This window comes from Lolium rigidum, chromosome 4 (assembly GCF_022539505.1).
Source record: "Lolium rigidum isolate FL_2022 chromosome 4, APGP_CSIRO_Lrig_0.1, whole genome shotgun sequence".
Taxonomy (NCBI): Eukaryota; Viridiplantae; Streptophyta; class Magnoliopsida; order Poales; family Poaceae; genus Lolium; species Lolium rigidum.
The window spans coordinates 213,816,423-213,827,411 of NC_061511.1; positions in this window are offsets into that span (position 1 = coordinate 213,816,423).

Here is a 10,989-nt window from a genome sequence, read left to right on the forward strand (position 1 = left end):
CGCCTCCCACAGCAGGCCCCACTCCAACTCCACCGCCGGCCCCGCCGACAATGCCAGCGCCAGCACCGCCTGCACCAGCACCTCCTCCAGCGGCGGGCCCTCCCATGCTGTTAGGCATACCACCAGCAGCCCCGCCGACAATGCCAGTACCAGCACCACCGGCACCACCACCACCGCCAGAGGCACCGCCGATGCTGTTAGGCATACCACCAGCAGCCGCGCCTCCAGCTCCACCAGCGGCACCGCCGGCACCACCACCACCGCCAGCGGCACCACCAGCTCCTCCAGCGGCACCTCCGGCTCCTCCTGGGCCATTGCCGTTGCCGCAGGACATCTGGAAGACGGCCTGGACGCCTTGCATCAGGCCGGGGTTGTAGCTGACGAAGTTGCCGAAGATGCCGTTCACGCAGCTCATCATCATCGTCACATGGCCGGAGCACGGCGGGCTGCACATGATCGCCTGCGCACCAGGCGACGGCATGCTCGGGCGGGCGCCGGCGCTGGTGTTGATGCCCATCGCTTGCAGGCAACCGTTGAGCACCTGACACGCAACGTTGGTTCTTCATCAGAAAAGATTATCGCAGCAACATGCACTGCTTAGTTTCTTTGAAACATTTAGTCATGAAGATATGAGAGATTGTTACTGGTTTGTTGTCAAAGCAGAGAGCAGCTTGTGCCACAATCTGGACTGAATCCTGCGTCCCTGGTACTACTGCACCAATGCCTGACCCCCCTCCTCCTCCTCCTCCTCCTCCTCCTGCCCCTGCTCCACCACCACCGCCACCACCCTGTCCCTGTCCTGCATTGTTGAAACAAAACAAAACAAAAAAAACAAATTAGCATGTTACATAAGCCATGGTGCAGGTCAGAAACAAACAAGTAGTGAAGCAAATCAGAGCTTTTTTTTAAAACCTGGAATCAGAGCTAAATTTTACCTCTGCAGAAGGAGAAGGCAACACATAGCAGCACGGCTGTGAAACTCAGCTTGAAGGAAGTCATGACGAGTTGACGACAGAAAACTTGTTACACCGCAGCTAGGTTGATGCTTCTAACCTGCACTCACTGTATATTTGCAGATTGTGAAGTTATGTTGAACTGGCTAAACTGGGATGTTACCTGCTTACTTCTTGGGGAACGTATGAAATGGTGCGTGCTATATATATGCTGCGAGCTTGTGGCCACAGACTGCATGCGTGACATCAGTTCTAATATAAAAATTATGGTCTGCGCCAGTGTTTGGTATACAAGAACCAACCACTCTTCACTTGTTTCCTGGACTTGTTACATGCGCACGTAAGTGTGCATAAATCATACCTAAAAACTGCATTAGGGTTTAGTTCTGACCTAGCTTGGTTGACTATGTTGGACCTTTCTGTATTTTGATGCTTCAGTTCAGGGTTTCCAAGGAACAGGGAATGACAGTTGTGTTTTTACCCACATTCACATCGCATGTTATCACCTACTACCTCAGTTCTTTACTATAAAACGTTTTGGCAGTTCAACTTTAAACTACCAAAATGTCATATATTTTGAAGTAGCTCTGACGGTCTGCCCGCCTCAATTTGGAGTTCCATGCTGCTTATAATCCTGTGGAAATATGGGATGCAGGCAATGCGGATATCTTCACGGGCATTGATCAATAGTGTAATGGAACTGTTTGGAATATATGGTCTCTAATCTCATAAATTCAATTTGGCTCCCGAATACGTATGCTCCCTCTACTAGGTGGAGCCTCTAATCTTACTCTTTAGACTCACCGGGGGGTGGCATCATGTTGGCGTGATCGCCTCTCCCACTGTAATAATATGTAAAATCTAGCGCGGGTGGAGATTATCTCATCCCGGTGATTGATTCAAAACAATTACTCCATATGTTCCAAAATATAAGGCATATTTGGTTTACTTTGATCAAGGCTTTGAGCAACTATTAGTTTATTAATCTGTAATTTATATGACATAAAACCGGTATCATCTTATTTCTATTCAAAATTTCTTTACATGTGATTATGATTTCTATGACATAAGTCACATTTTAAATGCATAATTCTTGTTCAAAGACTCGCTCGAAGGAAACAAAATATGCCTTATGTTTTAGAACGGAGTGATGTTGCCAGCTAAGTAGTATTAGTAAAGGCCAGTTGCAGATGGTTATATGAAAATCCAACACCTTCAACCACATTGGAACTTTGAGATACTCAGCGAATTACGACTTTTCCAAAAAAAAAAAAAAAGGGATTGCCTTCCTAGTAAACTTTTACCAGTTTTTTCTTCGAAAAAGCACTCTCTAGTTATGTATTTGTGACCCTATTTATCCTTTCTAGAAACTCTAGACCATCCTTTTCTGATGCTTGATCGTTGGGCAATGTGTGCGGTAATGAGTGACACTCGAAAATATTAGGACAGTGACGATAAATGGACTAGACGGTGAAGATAGGGTTGGACATATTTGTTTATGATCTGCTCCGATCATTACATATTTTACCACACACTGTCAACCTAACATGCCGGTCTATTCTAACAAAACATGTGGAATGCTAAAATGAGATAAACCGTGTTTAAAATTTATGATGTATTTCTATTTTTGTTTCACTAAATAGGGTAAAATTTGTCATAAATGCACAAGAATGGGGTAAATTGTGGGATTCACAAGATCTTATTAACAAAACCATAGACACCGCTGAAAAAACAAAAATAGAAGTCATCACTGCCAAAAAAATCATAGACCCAAGATACAAACTTCCATTATTTCTCACATGCCTCATATCGACATCGAAGGCTGCAACCACGAGATAGAGAGGAGGCTGAAAGAACTAGGTGCCAAGGGAAGCCACAAACTGTTCGGACCCACCGATCAAATTTCATTTCTATTTAAATAATTTATTCCTAGAAACATGTTCAATTAATTAACATCACTTGTAAATATATGTAATGTCTAGCATTTCTATCGTCTCAAAACTGTAATGTCTAGCCTTATTAAGCATTCACCCGAAAGACACTGGAACAACGAAACAAACATCACATGTCTGACCTTTCCATTCATTTTTTTGAATTGGGAGCTTAAGCCACAGCCTCCATCAAATTGATGCACATGTTCTTTATTTATTCCATAGTTTAAGTAGTATTGAAAGGTTACAACAAGGATCACATGAAGTGGCGGCAAAGTTCAGCATCTAAACATAGAACAGAAGCATCTACGCATCTTAAATACATTTAGAATGCAGCCAGCCACCCTAATTGAACATAGCCCGAACGACCGACATCAAACGCTTGCATCTAGTATCCATAGGTTTCCGCTACACCATGGGAAAAAGTTAGGAACACATGTGTATTAACGGAATAACCTGCAAAAAATGGTTCGGTAGCTCTATTAAACGCCATATGATTTCGATAATTTCATATTGCCCAAACTAAAGCACAAACTCCCACATGAATTCGAGCCTTGAACTTCTTCTCAACTCCATTAATCCAATACCAAACATATTAGTAAAATTAGCAGGAGGAGGAATGTTAAATGTGAAGTGAACAACTCTCCAAACAAGACGGGAAAGTTGTTTATTCTTTTTCTCGTGAACCACAAAATAGAAATTTATTATACCCGTTTCAATGTCTCTTCGCCATGTTATCCTTTGTTAAAAGCACTATTTTATAAAGGAAATTTACATAAAGATCCTAATATTTAGCGGTACCTTAATACGTCACATGTATTTTTCAAGAAAATAGTATGCCCATTCATATAATCCGCATAGATAGACTTAACCGATAAAACTTCTGACATGTTAGACGCCATTTGAAACTATCCGGTTTATCATTTGGTTTAACCCCATTCATCTACGGACCAAACTTAACCAACAGTCACATTTGTCTCATGTTAAGTTATGCGTGAATTTTATAGTCAACGGTCCTCGCGATAAAATATCAGCAGCTGTAACATTTTTAGTCCTCACAATATCATATACGGAAGAATATTGAGTTGGTAACGGGGTATCACCTAACCAACTATCTTCCCAAAACCGGATCCTTGTGCCATCGCCCACACCAAAAGAACCCCGATGAAAGAAGTCGCCCCTCGCCCCCATAATCCAATTCCAAAAAAGGAGAATCACTAGATTTAGGTTGTACGTGCGAGAGAGTTTTGCCATTGAGGTACTTGTTATAAAGCACTTCCTGCCATACCCCTTCCTCGGAAAGGAGTTTAAATAGCCATTTCTAAGTAGCCTTTTGTTCTTTATATCTAGTACCTTAATTCCTAGACCCCTTGGTCCTTAGGTCGATAAATGATATTCTATTTTGTTAATCTATGATTCTTCTATTAGCTCATCACTCTGCCAGAACAACCTAGATCTATAAAAATCCAATCTTTTTTGAATCCCTTTTGGAATCTTGATGTCTACGGGTGCTTCTATTCTTGTAGACAGTATTGGGCCTCCAAGAGCAGAGGTTTGTAGAACAGCAGCAAGTTTCCCTTAAGTGGATCACCCAAGGTTTATCGAACTCGAGGAGGAAGAGGTCAAAGATATCCCGTTCATGCAACCCTGCAACCACAAAGCAAGAAGTCTCTTGTGTCCCCAACACACCTAATAGGTGCACTAGTTCGGCGAAGAGATAGTGAAATACAGGTGGTATGAATAAGTATGAGCAGTAGTAACGGCGCCAGAAAAGTGCTTGCTGGCATGTGGTTGATGGTGGTAATATTGCAGGAAGTACAGATGCAGTAAAACAGTAAACAAGCAGCGATAGCGGTATTTAGGAACAAGGCCTAGGGATCATACTTTCACTAGTGGACACTCTCAACTTTGATCACATAACAGAATAAATAAATAGATGCTAGACTCTACACTCTCTTGTTGGATGATGAACACCACTAAGCGTGTAGGATTACACGAACCCTCAATGCCGGAGTTAACAAGCTCCACAATATTCGATGTTCATGTTTAAATAACCTTAGAGTGCATGACAGATCAACATAACCAAACCAAGTACTAACATAGCATGCACACTGTCACCTTCACGCTACGAAAGGAGGCATAGATCACATCAATACCATCATAGCAATAGTTAACTTCATAATCTACAAGAGATCACAATCATAGCCTACGCCAAGTACTACACGATGCACACACTCGTCACCATTACACCGTGCAGGAGAAATAAACTACTTTAATAACATCACTAGAGTAGCACACAGATAAATTGTGATACAAAACACATTGCAATCATAAAGAGATATAAATAAGCACTTCACTATGTCATTCATAACAGTGAATAAGTATTCTGTGAAATATAGCCTAAGAGACCCACACGGTGCACACACTGTCACCTTTACACACGTGGGACAAGGAGTCTCCGGAGATCACATAAGTAAAACCCACTTGACTAGCATAATGACATCTAGATTACAAGCATCATCATATGAATCTCAATCATGTAAGGCAGCTCATGAGATTATTGTATTGAAGTACATAGGAGAGAGATTAACCACGTAGCTATCAGTACAACCCTTAGCCTCAATGGAGAACTACTCCCTCCTCATGGGAGACAGCAGCGTTGATGAAGATGGCGGTGGTGTCGATGGAGGAGCCTTCCGGGGGCACTTCCCCGTCCCGGCGGCGTGCCGGAACAGAGACTCCTGTCCCCCAGATCTTGGCTTCGCGATGGCGGCGGCTCTGGAAGGTTTCTCGTACCGTGGCTTTTCCGTATCGAGGTTTTAGGTCATGGACCTTTATATAGGCGAAGAGGCGGAGTCGGAGGGTCGACGAGGCGGTGACACACTAGGGGGGCGCGGCCAAGGCCTGGGCCGCGCCACCCTGGCGTCTGGTGGCCCAGTGGCCCCCCTCTGGCCTCTCTCGGGTGTTCTGGAAGCTTCGAGTGATCCTAAGATGCTGGGCGTTGATTTCGTCCGATTCCGAGAATATTTCCTTACTAGGATTTCTGAAACCAAAAACAGCAGAAAACAGCAACTGGCCCTTCGGCATCTCGTCAATAGGTTAGTTCCGGAAAACGCATAAATATGACATAAAGTATGCATAAAACATGTAGATATCATCAATAATGTGGCATGGAACATAAGAAATTATCGATACGTCGGAGACGTATCAGCATCCCCAAGCTTAGTTTCGCTCGTCCCGAGCAGTGTAAACGATAACAAAGATAATTTCTGGAGTGACATGCCATCATAACCTTGATCATACTATTGTAAACACATGTAATGAATGCAGCGATCAAAACAATGGTAATGACATGAGTAAACAAGCTGAATCATAAAGCAAAGACTTTTCATGAATAGTACTTTCAAGACAAGCATCAATAAGTCTTGCATAAGAGTTAACTCATAAAGCAATAAATTCATAGTAAAGGTATTGAAGCAACACAAAAGGAGATTAAGTTTCAGCGGTTGCTTTCAACTTATAACATGTATATCTCATGGATATTGTCAATGTAAAGTAATATAACAAGTGCAATATGCAAGTATGTAGGAATCAATGCACAGTTCACACAAGTGTTTGCTTCTTGAGGTGGAGAGACATAGGTGAACTGACTCAACATAAAAGGTAAAAGAATGGCCCTTCGCAGAGGGAAGCATTGATTGCTATATTTGTGCTAGAGCTTTGGTTTTGAAAACATAAAGAGAGCATAAAAGTAAAATTTTGAGAGGTGTTTGTTGTTGTCAACGAATGGTAGTGGGCACTCTAACCCCCTTGCCAGACAAACCTTCAAAGAGCGGCTCCCATGAATTATTTTTATTTTTGGGTGACACTCCTTCCAACCTTTCTTTCACAAACCATGGCTAACCGAATCCTCGGGTGCCTGCCAACAATCTCATACCATGAAGGAGTGCCTTTTTATTTTAGTTTTATTATGATGACACTCCTCCCCACCTTTGCTTTCTCAAGCCATGGCTAACCGAATCCTTCGGGTGCCGTCCAACAATCACATACCATGGAGGAGTGTCTATTTAGGTTAATTAATTTGGGACTGGGAATCCCATTGCCAGCTCTTTTTGCAAAATTATTGGATAAGCGGATGAAGCCACTAGTCCATTGGTGAAAGTTGCCCAACAAGAATGAAAGATAAACACCACATACTTCCTCATGAGCTATAAAATATTGACACAAATCAGAGGTGATAAATTTTGAATTATTTAAAGGTAGCACTCAAGCAATTTACTTTGGAATGGCGGAGAAATACCATGTAGTAGGTAGGTATGGTGGACACAAATGGCATAGTGGTTGGCTCAAGGATTTTGGATGCATGAGAAGTATTCCCTCTCGATACAAGGCTTAGGCTAGCAAGGTTATTTGAAACAAACACAAGGATGAACCGGTGCAGCAAAACTCACATAAAAGACATATTGTAAACATTATAAGACTCTACACCGTCTTCCTTGTTGTTCAAACTCTTTACTAGAAATTATCTAGACCTTAGAGAGACCAATTATGCAAACCAAATTTTAGCAAGCTCTATGTATTTCTTCATTAATGGGTGCAAAGTATATGATGCAAGAGCTTAAACATGAGCACAATAATTGCCAAGTATCAAATTATCCAAGACATTTTATCAACTACCACATGTAGCATTTCCCGTTTCCAACCATATAACAATTAACGAAGCAGTTCAACCTTCGCCATGAACATTATGAGCTAAGAACACATGTGTTCATATGAACCAGCGGAGCGTGTCTCTCTCCCACACAAGCATGATGGATCATATTTTATTCAAACAAAAACAAAAACAAACGGACGCTCCAAGTAAAGTACATAAGATGTGACCGAATAAAAATATAGTTTCAAGAGAAGTGACATGATAAGTTGTCGATGAAGAAGGGGATGCCTTGGGCATCCCCAAGCTTAGATGCTTGAGTCTTCTTGAAATATGCATGGATGAACCACGGGGGCATCCCCAAGCTTAGACTTTTCACTCTTCTTGATCATAGTATATCATCCTCCTCTCTTGACCCTTGAAAACTTCCTCCACACCAAACTCGAAACAAACTCATTAGAGGGTTAGTGCATAATCAAAAATTCACATGTTCAGAGGTGACACAATCATTCTTGACACTTCTGTATATTGCTCAAAGCTACTGGAAGTTAATGGAACAAAGAAATCCATCCAACATAGCAAAAGAAGCAATGCGAAATAAAAGGCAGAATCTGTCAAAACAGAACAGTCCGTAAAGACGAATTTTATTGAGGCACCAGACTTTCTCAAATGAAAATGCTCAAATTGAATGAAAGTTGCGTACATATCTGAGGATCACTCACTTAAATTGGCATAATTTTCTGAGTTACCTAAAGAGAATTAGTCCCAGATTCGTGACAGCAAGAAATCTGTTTCTGCGCAGTAATCCAAATCTAGTATGAACCTTACTATCAAAGACTTTACTTGGCACAACAATGCAATAAAACTAAGATAAGAAGAGGTTGCTACAGTAGTAACAACTTCCAAGACTCAAAATAAAAAACAAAATTACTGTAGTAAAATAAACACATGGGTTATCTCCTAAGAAGTTCTTTCTTTATAGCCATTAAGATGGGCTCAGCGGTTTTAATGATGCACTCGCAAGAGATAGTATTTTAAGCAAAAGAGAGCATCAAGAAGTAAATTCAAAAAAAAATTAAGCCTAACATGCTTCCTATGCATAGGAATCTTGTAAATAAACAAATTCATGAAGCATAATGCAACAAGCATAGAAAGATAAAACAAGTGTAACTTCAAAAATTTCAGCATATAGAGAGGTGTTTTAGTAACATGAAAATTTCTACAACCATATTTTCCTCTCATAATAATATCCAGTAGCAGCATGAGAAAACTCAACAATATAAGTATCACATAAAACATCTTTATTCACATGCATAAAAGTATCATTATCCTCCACATAAGCATAGTCAATTTTATTGGTAATAGTGGGAGAAAATTCAACAAAGTAGCTATCATTATTATTCTCATCATCAAATATAGGAGGCATATTGTAATCATAATCAAATTTATCCTCCATAACAGGCGGTACTAAAAGACTACTATCATTATAATCATCATAAATAGGAGGCAAAGTATCATCAAAGTAAATTTTCTCCTCAATGCTTGGGGGACTAAAAAGATCATGCTCATCGAACCAGCTTCCCCAAGCTTGGAACTTTCTATATCATTAGCAACAATGGTATTCAAAGTGTTCATACTAATATGTTCCATGGGTTTTTTAATTTTCGCATCAAACCATCCATGTCTTAAATCAGGAAATAGAATAAGAAGCTCATTGTTGTCCATTATGCCAAACTAGTGTAAACAAGAAACAAAAAGATGCAATTGCAGGATCTAAAGGAAATAGCTTCGAGTACTTACAACGGTGCCGCAAAAGTGCTTAGTAGCCGAGATCCGGAGTGTGAGTACCTTTTACCTTTCCTCCCCGGCAACGGCGCCAGAAAAGTGCTTGATGTCTACGGGTGCTTCTATTCTTGTAGACAGTGTTGGGCCTCCAAGAGCAGAGGTTTGTAGAACAGCAGCAAGTTTCCCTTAAGTGGATCACCCAAGGTTTATCGAACTCGGGGAGGAAGAGGTCAAAGATATCCCTCTCATGCAACCCTCGCAACCACAAAGCAAGAAGTCTCTTGTGTCCCCAACACACCTAATAGGTGCACTAGTTCGGCGAAGAGATAGTGAAATACGGGTGGTATGAATAAGTATGAGAAGTAGTAACGGCGCCGGAAAAGTGCTTGCTGGCGTGTGGTTGATGGTGGTAATATTGCAGGAAGTACGGATGCGATAGAAACGAGTAAACAAGCAGCGGTAGCAGTATTTAGGAACAAGGCCTAGGGATCATACTTTCACTAGTGGAAACTCTCAACATTGATCACATAACAAAATAAATAGATAGATGCTAGACTCTATACTCTCTTGTTGGATGATGAACACCACTAACTGTGTAGGATTACACGAACACTCAATGCCGGAGTTAACAAGCTCCACAATATTCGATGTTCATGTTTAAATAACCTTAGAGTGCATGACAGATCAACATAACCAAACCAAGTACTAACATAGCATGCACACTGTCACCTTCACGCTACGAAAGGAGGCATAGATCACATCAATACCATCATAGCAATAGTTAACTTCATAATCTACAAGGGATCACAATCATAGCCTACGCCAAGTACTACACGATGCACACACTATCACCATTACACCGTGCAGGAGGAATAAACTACTTTAATAACATCACTAGAGTAGCACACAGATAAATTGTGATACAAAACACATTGCAATCATAAAGGGATATAAATAAGCACTTCACTATGCCATTCATAACGGTGAATAAGTATTCTGTGAAATATAGCCTAAGAGACCCACACGGTGCACACACTCGTCACCTTTACACACGTGGGACAAGGAGTCTCCAGGAGATCACATAAGTAAAACCCACTTGACTAGCATAATGACATCTAGATTACAAGCATCATCATATGAATCTCAATCATGTAAGGCAGCTCATGAGATTATTGTATTGAAGTACATAGGAGAGAGATTAACCACATAGCTACCGGTACAGCCCTTAGCCTTGATGGAGAACTACTCCCTCCTCATGGGAGACAGACAGCGTTGATGAAGATGGCGGTGGTGTCGATGGAGGAGCCTTCCGGGGCACTTCCCCGTCCCGGCGGCGTGCCGGAACGAGACTCCTGTCCCCCGGATCTTGGCTTCGCGATGGCGGCGGCTCCGGAAGGTTTCTCGTACCGTGGCTTTTCCGTATCGAGGTTTTAGGTCAGGGACCTTTATATAGGCGAAGAGGCGGAGTCGGAGGGTCGACGAGGCGGTGACACACTAGGGGGGCGCGGCCAAGGCCTGGGCCGCGCCACCCTGGCATCTGGTGGCCCAGTGGCCCCCCTCTGGCCTCTCTCGGGTGTTCTAGAAGCTTCGAGTGATCCTAAGATGCTGGGCGTTGATTTCGTCCGATTCCGAGAATATTTCCTTACGAGGATTTCTGAAACCAAAAACA